At 36.2% G+C, this 10,182-nt stretch overlaps 1 pseudogene; it reads left to right on the forward strand.

Annotated features, from left to right (window-relative positions):
- The first annotated feature begins 219 nt into the window (after positions 1-219).
- LOC134361136 (olfactory receptor 4C16-like) lies at positions 220-1,151 on the forward strand (annotated as a pseudogene).
- Positions 1,152-10,182: the final 9,031 nt, after the last annotated feature.

Below are 10,182 nucleotides of genomic sequence, written 5' to 3' on the forward strand. Positions count from 1 at the left end.
CATAAGCATACTTGAGACTTGCAATAATCCTATGAAGTGGTCATTAAAATTGAGGAGCAAGTGTTTAAGTGACTTATTAATAACCATAGACAGAATGTCCCTGATGAGGAATATTTTTACTTAAAAAAATTTCATACGATCACATAGCACATCATAAATTAATTCCTTTTTTTTTGCAGATAAACCACTTCACACTCACTCCTCCTCATTCATGAAATCATGCATCTGAATAATAATGTGACTGAGTTTATTCTGCTTGGGTTAACACAGGGTCCTGTTTGGAAGAAAATAGTGTTTGCCACTTTCTTGCTTTTCTACTTGGGGACGTTGTTTGGTAACTTGCTGATTATTGTAACCATCAAGACCAGTCGGGCACTTCAGAGTCCCATGTACTTCTTCCTTTTCTAGTATCCTTATCTGACACCTGCTTTTGTACTTCCACAGCCCCTAGAATGATTGTAGATGCCCTTTTGAGAAAGACCACTATTTCTTTCACAGAATGCATGATCCACCTCTTTTCATCCCATTTCTTTGGCTGCCTGGAGATCTTCATCCTTATACTCATGGCTGTTGACCGCTATGTGGCCATCTGTAAGCCCCTACACTACACAACCATCATCAGCTGCCGCGTCTGTGCTGTATTGGTGGCCATGGCTTGGATGGGGTCCTGTGTGCATTCTTCAGCTCAGATTTTTCTTGCCTTGGGTTTGCCTTTCTGTGGCCCCAATGTAATTGACCACTATTTCTGTGACTTGCAGCCCTTGTTGAAACTTGCTTGTTCAGACACCTATGTGATCAATCTACTCCTAGTTTCCAATAGTGGTGCCATCTGCACAGTGAGTTTTGTCATGCTGATGGTCTCCTATGTTGTCACCTTGCATTCCCTGAGGAACCACAGTGCTGAAGGGAAGAGAAAAGCCCTGTCCACCTGCATCTCCCACATCATCGTGGTCATCTTGTTCTTTGGTCCATCCATATTTATATACACACGTCCTGCAACCACCTTTCTCATTGATAAGATGATAGCTGTGTTTTACATACTTGGGACACCTTTGCTCAACCCTCTGATTTATACGCTGAGGAATGCAGAAGTGAAGAATGCCATGAAGAGGTTATGGAACAAGAAATTGATCTCAGATGACAGAAAATGAATGGAAGTTTAAAATCCTTCTTCAAAGGCACAATAATCACAACAATTCCTTGAACTTTTTATGACAAGTGAATAGATATGATGTAGTGGGGGAGAGGGTAAGAGGGAGAGGGGAAGAGGAATGGGTAAAGGGTCATGAAAATCGATTATAATGTCCATTGAGAAGTTAAAAAAAACCCTATGGTATGTTGAGAAGAAAAATAAATAAACAAATAAAATCCTTCTTCATACTTTAGATTGACCTAGAAGAAATCATCCACGAGAATTGATTGCATTGTATAATGTTGAATATACTGATTATTCTGATTTGAACATCACATATTGCACACAGGTATTGATATTCAATGATGTGTCCCACAGATATACACATTCAACTATGTTTCAATAAAATAAATAAATAAATAAATGAAAGTAACTTCATCCTTGGACAAGGGTTAGTTTCTTCAGGAAAAGAGACAATGTGAACACATATAACAGTTAATAGGGGGTAATTTTTGTGAGGAGGAAGAGACAGCACATGGTACAAACAGGTGTGTAAGGCCCAGTGCCTTCCATGCTGTTCACTGCTGTGTCTCTGCCTCTCTTGACTGCTTAGCATCACTTATGGTTAAAGTCTGTTGCTTTTTTTTTTTTTTTTTTTTTTTTTTTTGCCCTTCTCCGTTTGACTTCTGGAATTGTCTGCTAATAATTACCCATGTATATACTCATAACATATTTACACCTGCTGTTGTTGTCTCTTCCAAATGTTTTCTTTATTAGACACTTTGGTCTCATCATGTCTTATTATCAACTTAGTTGATCTTCCTGATTCAGCAGAAAGTATCAGCTTCAAAAAATTGTAGAAACATCATTTTTTAAGGAACAGTACATTATTAGGGTTCTTCAAAATTCATGAAAAATAGAATTAAAAGATAACATTAATTTTTCTATAAACTCTTTGAAGTATCCTTGTGTAATGTAGGGAAACTCTTTCCCTATTATTTGGGTTACACTCTGAAATCTTACCATGTGTTTACCTAGGTCCTTCTAGAACAGTGATGAATCATGGAGGAAAAACTCACTCTTCTGAAAAATCCCTTGATCTTAGAAAAGCTCTCACTGTTGGGGTTGTAGTCATGTAATTATTCTTTCTGTAAAATATACTCTTTGCTTCTAACTTGATACCCTCTAAATTCTGGGGAGCACTAAGTATTCTCTTGGATTATAACAATTATACTGTTGTTTATTATATAGGCTTATTGTGATTATAGCATAGACAGCTCAAACTGAGCTGGAGATATTTATGTGGACTAGAAATAAGGAGTACAGTTGATTTGTAGTATAAATTTTGAAAATATTAAGATTTAACAAAGAATGTGGGGTTTATAAATGATGATGCTTTCCTATAACTTTGCTCCCTCCTATGAATGGGAAGGATGAGATTCTAGAAGAGTGGGCAGCAGAAGGTAATAACTGTTAGATGCAAGGTGGATATAATTATAGTAATTACAGCAAGATCAAAGGAAAATGAGGGGCCTTTTCCTGTAGGACACTATGACAATGCAGAAAGATCATGGTGTTTCTAGGGGAAAGACGGATAAACAGCCAACTAAGAGACTGCAGGACTTGTTTAGTAATAATAAGAAAAATGATGATAATATTAATGATAATTATATCTGTTGAGAACTGTAATGCTAATCACTACGATAGAAAATTGTGGTGCCTGACCCAGGTCCGGAATTGTCAGACCTGAAGCTAAATGACTGAATGGTGTTTTAGTTCTCCTTGAGGAAGTGCCATTCCACTGAAAGTATATAAATATCCCTCTCTTCTTCCCCCAGAGAACCTGTTATGCCAGTATAAATTGTGTAATAAAGAAAAGGAAATACCGACACTTTTTATAAATTGTTACATATGGTGTCAGAGCTGACAGTGACACCCAGGGACCCACAGAGTTATTTTGGTTCCCTCCGGTTTGAGTCAGAGAATATGGAGGCCAGACAATAGAGATATGGCCCAAGCACATACTACAGTCTCCTTAATGGGTTCATAGACCTAATTCGGTTTAATTTCAGTAACTCAGATTAGTTTCCAAGTCTCTGAATGTGCTTAGAAGGTGGCATAATTCTTACTGTTTCTTGTTCTGTGGAATAGAGGATATAAGCTAGGAAGAAACAAACGGAAGCTCTAGAAGCATTCTTTAACCCCAGAAATGTTAGTGAATCAGAAGTGGTACTTTTTCCTTGAAGATATTGCTGACTAGTGCCACCACCAAAGAAGTATAAGGCAGAGGCAATAGTCTCTGTTATAAGTCTCTTTAATTAACTTGCCTGGTCCCTGCTACAACAAAATGCATTATGGTGGATGATGGTGGGGTCTCAATCACAGCTCCCTAACCTAAGTATAGTCACGTGCCGAATAACATTTTGGGCAATGAAAGAGCAAATAAATAGCGATAACATATAGCTTTGTCGTGTAGTAGGCTATACAATCTAGGTTTACATATATATACGCTATGCATGTTCGGACAATGGTAAAAGGCTTAGTGACACATTTTTCAGAATGTGTCCCCATTGCTAAGCATCACATGACTTCATTTTACATTTGGTATCATCACAGAAATTTTGGTGCTAGGTGAATGCATATTTCTCGATCCTCATAAACAGATGGATAAAATCAATTTACCTTTACATAGCCAGTGCAAAAGATACTGAGTGACTGACTAGGGATACCAAGAGACTTTGCAGCCTGAACTACCAATTATAAACTGGACAGAATGGGATTCAGCAAGTCTTCAGTTCTGGTGGGTGCACCAGCCTGTACTGGGGTAAAGTAGGCCCAACCAAGTCAAAAGGCAAGGGTAATTCATGAACAAATGGATGGTTTGGACTCTCCTATCACCCACCTTTGTTTAATCAGTGCCTCTCCCTCAACTCACAGCTATGGCTTCATAGGGAGTACTCTATGATCAACTGACAACAAGAAAGGATTCTGGTCTGGTTTACAGACAGGGCATCACAACACAGTGGCATGAACCTGAAAAGAACAGCTGACTGTCTGTATCACTCCATTTTCTTTTTTCTTTTTTTTTGTGACTGGTAAAGGGATCACAACCCTCGGCTTGGTGTCTCCCGCACTGCGCTCAGCCAGTGAGCGCACCGGCCATCCCTATATAGGATCCAAACCCGCGGCCTTGGCGCTCCCAGCGCCGCATTCTCCCGACTGAGCCCCGGGGTCGGCCCTGTATCAGTCCATTTTCTGTTGCTCATAATAGAATATCTGAAACTGGGTATTTAATAAGAATGAATTTATACCTTACAGTTTTGTGCCTGAGGAGTCCAAGGTCCAGGTCTCATCTCGTGAAGGACTTCTTCGTGGGAACTCTGTCTAGAGTCCCATGTGATGCTGAGTATCACATGGTTGTGAATGACAGGAGATCATGGTAATGTGATCACTTACCCTCCTTATAGAGCCACCCATCTACACACATGACAACCCATTAAACCATTAATATCCCATAAATACTAACATAAATATAAAGGACATGGTACCTATTTGAGGGCAAATTTGATATAATAATGTTCCCATGATTTCAGAATTCATTGATTTTACCATGTAATCTGTCACCCTTCAGCAGCCAACCAATAGAAGATAGGAAAGGCCTGCTAAGAGCTCAAATAAGAGACTAGCTAGAAGTCAACCCTGCAAGGTGGTAGAAGCTGATTTCAGGATGCTGTACGTGCACTTAACTCTAAACCAATGCCTAATGTATGATGTGGGGTCCCCTTTTGCCTGACATACATCATTGTGAGATCCAAGGGGTGAAGTAGAGTGTTACCTACTGTTAACACTCCCAGGAACCTACTTTCAGAGCCTTCAGTTTTACCAGGATGGAGGTCCTGGTTTCTGAAGAAGAGATCTTGCCTGCCAGGGACATAATAGATACTGCTATTTTTTTGTGCCTTATACAAGTGAACCAGTAGTTACAAAAGAATTACTGTTCTGGCTGGAGTACTTGATTATAATTATTGTGAGTAGCTATGGTTGCTAGTATAAATTGGGACAGAGATGACTATATCCAGAACACAGAGAATTCAATGGAATATGTCTTAGCACTTGCACACTCACTCAGTGGTAACTGTAACTGGGCAATTGTAGCAAATTCAGCACAATAAGAATAAGGCAACTAAGAGATTACTCTTGGTCAAATTTATTTCTAGATATTTTTATCTGTTTAATTATTTTTGGTAGCTAATGTAAATGACATTTTTTCTTGATTTCTTTTTTGGATAGGTTGTTGTGATCATACACTAACACTACCTTCTTTTGCATGTTGATTTTGTTTCCTGCAACTTTACTGAGTTTGTTTACCAGTTCTACAGTTTTTTGTTAAAGTCTTTAGGGTGTGTTCTCTGTGAGATCATGTCATGTGCATACAGAGACGATGTTCTTCTTTTCTAATTTGGATGCCTTGTATTTCTTTTCCTTGACTGGTTGCTGTGGCTTGATTTTCCAGTACTGTGTTGAACAGGCATCGGGAGAACAGACATCCTTGTTTTGTTTATGATCTTAGAGAAAGTTTTTAATATTTCACCATTGAGAGTACTGTTAGCTGTGGGTTTGTCATTTATGGGCTTTATTTGTGTTGAGATAAAATCCTTCTATACCTGATTTATTGAGTTATTCTTATAAAAGGATGTTGAATTTTGTGAAATGTTTTTTTCTGTAACTATTGAAATAATTACCTTCTTTTGGTCCTATATTCTGTCAATGTGGTATATCACATTTATTAATCAGCCTATGTTTTACTTTACTACTGCTATTTTTTAATTGCTTCCTGGTTGTTTTAGAGATTCTTTGCCTCTTCTGTCTTACTGTCTTCCATTGTGATTAAGGAATTTTCTGTAGTGGCGTGTTTTAATTTCTTGCTTTTTGTATTTTGTGTATCAACTGTAAGTTTTGGCTTTGTGGTTAAACTGAGGCTTATTTTCATATAGAACATCTTGTATTTATAACAGGCTATTTTAAGCTGATAACAACTTAATTTCAATTGCGTTAAAAAAATATTATACACTTATACTCCACATTCTCAATTGTTATGTTTTTGATGTCCCAACTTACATATTTTCTATTGTACATCCCTTCATATATTACTATAGCTCTTATAATTTTTAATAGTTTTGTCTTTTTACTTTCATACTAAAGATATAAATTATGTATATACCACTGTTGGACTGAGCAAGACAGAAGCCATCTTGGGAACCAAAACTGCCTGGGCTTTAGAGAAATTTTAAAACATACAGTTTATTTTCTCTTCTCTCTCTTTTTATCCCCTAACTTACTTATCTTACTTGCTAAGCAGGAAAACAAGGCTGTTGAAGTCAATCAGTACCTTGCACAACTAACAGTTCTTCTTTGAGGCTTGCAGAGTTGTGAGAAGTGATCAAAATGAGATGTCTGGAAGCTGAACTTGGGCACCAACCAGGAATTGCAGGCGCAGCTATGAAATGAAGAAGCAGCCACCCAAAGACCTTGCAAAGGAGCTAATTCCCTACTAAATATCTCCACATTTCATTCCCCATCCTCCTCCTTAAAAACCCATTGGTGAATCTGAGCCTTTGAGATGCATTAGCTTACCACTTCCTTCAGGTGTCCTGGTCCCAACGAAAACTCCCTTCCCTTTTCACCACTTGACTTCCACGTTGTTTGTTTCTGTTTGATGATGGGCAACTAAACATGGGATCAGTAATGCCACCATTACAATACTAGAGTATTCTGAATGGGCTTGTGTGCTACTTACTTTCACCGGTGAGTTTTATACTTTCACATTTTTTTATGTTACTAATTAGTGTCCTTTTCATTCAGGTTGAAAAACTCCCTTTAGCATGTCTTGTAAGGCAAGTTTAGTAGTAATAAACTTTCTTAGCTTTGATAAATATGGGAAAGTTTTTGTCAAAGTAATTTGTGAAGAAAAACTTTGCCAGGTGACATAGTCTTGGTTGGCAGTTTTCTTTCAGCACTTTGAATATATTATTCCACTCTTTTCTGGAATGTTAAGGTTTCCATTGAGAAATCTGCTGGTAGTCTTATTAAAAATCCCTTATTTTCTTCTTTTTAAAAATTGCTGCTTTTAAAATGCTCTATTTGTTTTTATTTTTGATGGTTTGAATATATGTTGGTATCATCTTATGAGAATTAAATCTGATTGCAAGCCTTAGGCTTTCCTGTAACTGGATATTTATTGATTTTTTTATATTTGGAAAGTTTTCTGCTATTATTATTTGAATAAGCTTTCTGCCCCTTTGTCCCTCTTCTTCTTTGAATAACACTGTAATTAATATATTAGCTCTCTTGATGCTGCCTCATAAATTATGTAGGCTTTTTTCATTCCTTTTTTCAGAATTTTTTTTCTCCTCTGACTTTATATTTTCAAAGAACTTGCATTTGAGTTAATAGATTCTTTCTGCTTTAGACATTCTCTGTAGAATTTTTATTTTATTCATAGGAAGAACCTAACTTATATCCAGAGACCAATAGGTAAAGAGTGTGGGAAATGTGAGATTTAACATTGCAATACCCTCAATAGGTATTGTGGGTATAATATATGGAGCTCAAGATAAACTATGTAAAGGGCTAAATGGACATATAAAATATAAATTATGGCTTTTCAAAGGAAATAATCACACACACACACACACACACACACACACACACACACACACACAGTATATATGTATACTGGGATGTCTTGAAAGGCTTATTAAAGTGGTAAAACAAAACAAAAAACACCAGAATGGGAATTTCTTGGTAACTGGATTAGTTTTCATCCTTAGTTCTTACACTGTACCCTAAGTCATTTTTCTAAAAAATCACTAATACAGTGATCATTTTATCTAATGAGTACTTTTGCAAATGTACTAAATAACTGACATTTTAAAATATTCAAGAATATTCATATGGTTTATAGTATTTTACTTATGAGATGTTATAAAAAGATTTTGAAAAGTTTTGAAAATGTTTTGGTGACTTGTTAAAATCTAATCTAGATTTCTTCAATTTTAGTTTAATTTATTTTACCATGAAGGTCCAATGATCTGATTATAGCAAATTTATATTAATCTCTTATCAGACATGTAGTTTGCAAATATTTTATCCCATCATGTAGGTTGTCTTTTCACTCCTTTGATTGTTTTCTTTTCTGTGACAAAAATTTTTAATTTGATATAATCCCAAATGTTTATTTTTATTTTTTTGTCATTGTTGTTGCCTGTGCTTTTGTGGTCATATTCATAAAGTCTTTGTCCAGTCTTACATCCTGAAATATTTCCCCTATGTTATCTTTTAGTAGGTGTATAGTTTCAGGTCTATATTTAAATCTTTAATCCAGTTTGAGTTGGTATTGGTATATGGCAAGAGGTACAGGTTTAGTTTCATTCTTCTACACATGGATACCCAATTTTCCCACCGCTATTCGTTGAAGTATCCGTCCTTTTCCCAATGTATGGTCTTGGCAGCTTTGTCAAAGGTCAATTGGCTGTAAGTACATGAAATGATTTCTGGGCACTTTATTCTGTTCCGTTGGGTTGTGTGTCTGTTTTATGCCAGTACCATGCTGTTTTGGTTACCATAGCTTTGTAGTATAATTTGAAGCCAGGTAGTGCAATGCCTCCAGCTTTACTTTTTATGCTCAGGATTTCTTTGGCTATTTGGGTTCTTTTTTGTTCCATATGAATGTTAGAGTGTTTTTTCTATCTCTTTGAAGAATGTCATTGGTATTTTGGTGGGGATTGCATTGACTCTGTAGATCACTTTGCGTAATCTGGGCATTTTCACAATATTAATTATTTCAATCCATGAACATGGAACATCTTTCCATCTTCTTGTGTTTTCTTTAATTTCTTTCAGCAGTGATTTGTGTGTCTTATTGTAGAGATCTTTCACCTTGGTTAGACATGTTTCTAGGTATTTTGTTTTATTCTTTGATAGATATTTTAAAGGGCCTTGCTTTCTTGATTTCCTTTTCTGCTAGATTGCTGTTTGAGTAAGAAAACACTACTAAATTTGTACATTGATATTGTATCCTGCAACTTTACTGAATTTATTTATCAGCTCTAAGAGGTTTTTTAGTAGTGTTTTTGGTGTTTTTATATGTAGGATTGTGTCATCTGTGAACAGGGACAGTTGGACTTTGTCTTTTCCAATTTGGATGTCATTTATTTTTTTTCTCTTGCCTGATTGCTCTGGCCAGTTCTTTCCCTACTGTGTTAAACAGGTGCGATGAGACTGAGCATCCTTGTTTTATTAGTGTTCTCAAGCAAAAAGTTTTCAGCTTTAACTCATTCAGGATGATATTGTCAACGGATTTGTCACTTATGGCTGTTGTTGTAGTGAGACACTTTCTTTCTATAACTAATTTCCTGATAGTCTTTATAATGAAGGGATGTTGAATTTTGTTAAATGCTTTTTCTGCATCTATTGTCACAATAGTATGATTTCTGTTATTGATTTTGTTGATGTAGTGTATCACATTTATCGATTTGCATATGTTGTACCATTCCTGCATTTCTGGGATGAATCCCACTTGATTATGATGTGTAATCTTTTTGATGTTCTATTGTATTCCATTGCAAAATATTTTGTTGAAGAATTTTCCATTTATGTACATCAAGGATATTTGCCTGTAGTTTTCTCTATGATACAGGCCTCATAGAATGAGTTTCGGAAAATAGGCTGTGTTTCTCTTTTCTGGAATAGCTTGAAAATAAGTGGTATTAATTTCCCTTTTGAAGGTTTGGTAGAATTCAGCAATGAAGTCATCTGGTCTTAGGCTTTCCTTTGTTGGTAGACTGCTGATCACTACTTTATTTCCATTACTCACTATTGGTCTGTTCAGGTTTTCTGTTTCTTCTTTGTTCAGTCCCAGTAGTTTTTTATGTGTCCAGAAATTTATTCTTTCCTGAAGTTTTTAAAATTTTTTTTGCATATTGTTGTTCATAAGAATGTCTCATGATTCTTTGTATTTCTGTGGTATAGGTTGTAATGTCTCCTTTTCC

Source organism: Cynocephalus volans, chromosome 12, assembly GCF_027409185.1.
Source record: "Cynocephalus volans isolate mCynVol1 chromosome 12, mCynVol1.pri, whole genome shotgun sequence".
Lineage (NCBI taxonomy): Eukaryota > Metazoa > Chordata > Mammalia > Dermoptera > Cynocephalidae > Cynocephalus > Cynocephalus volans.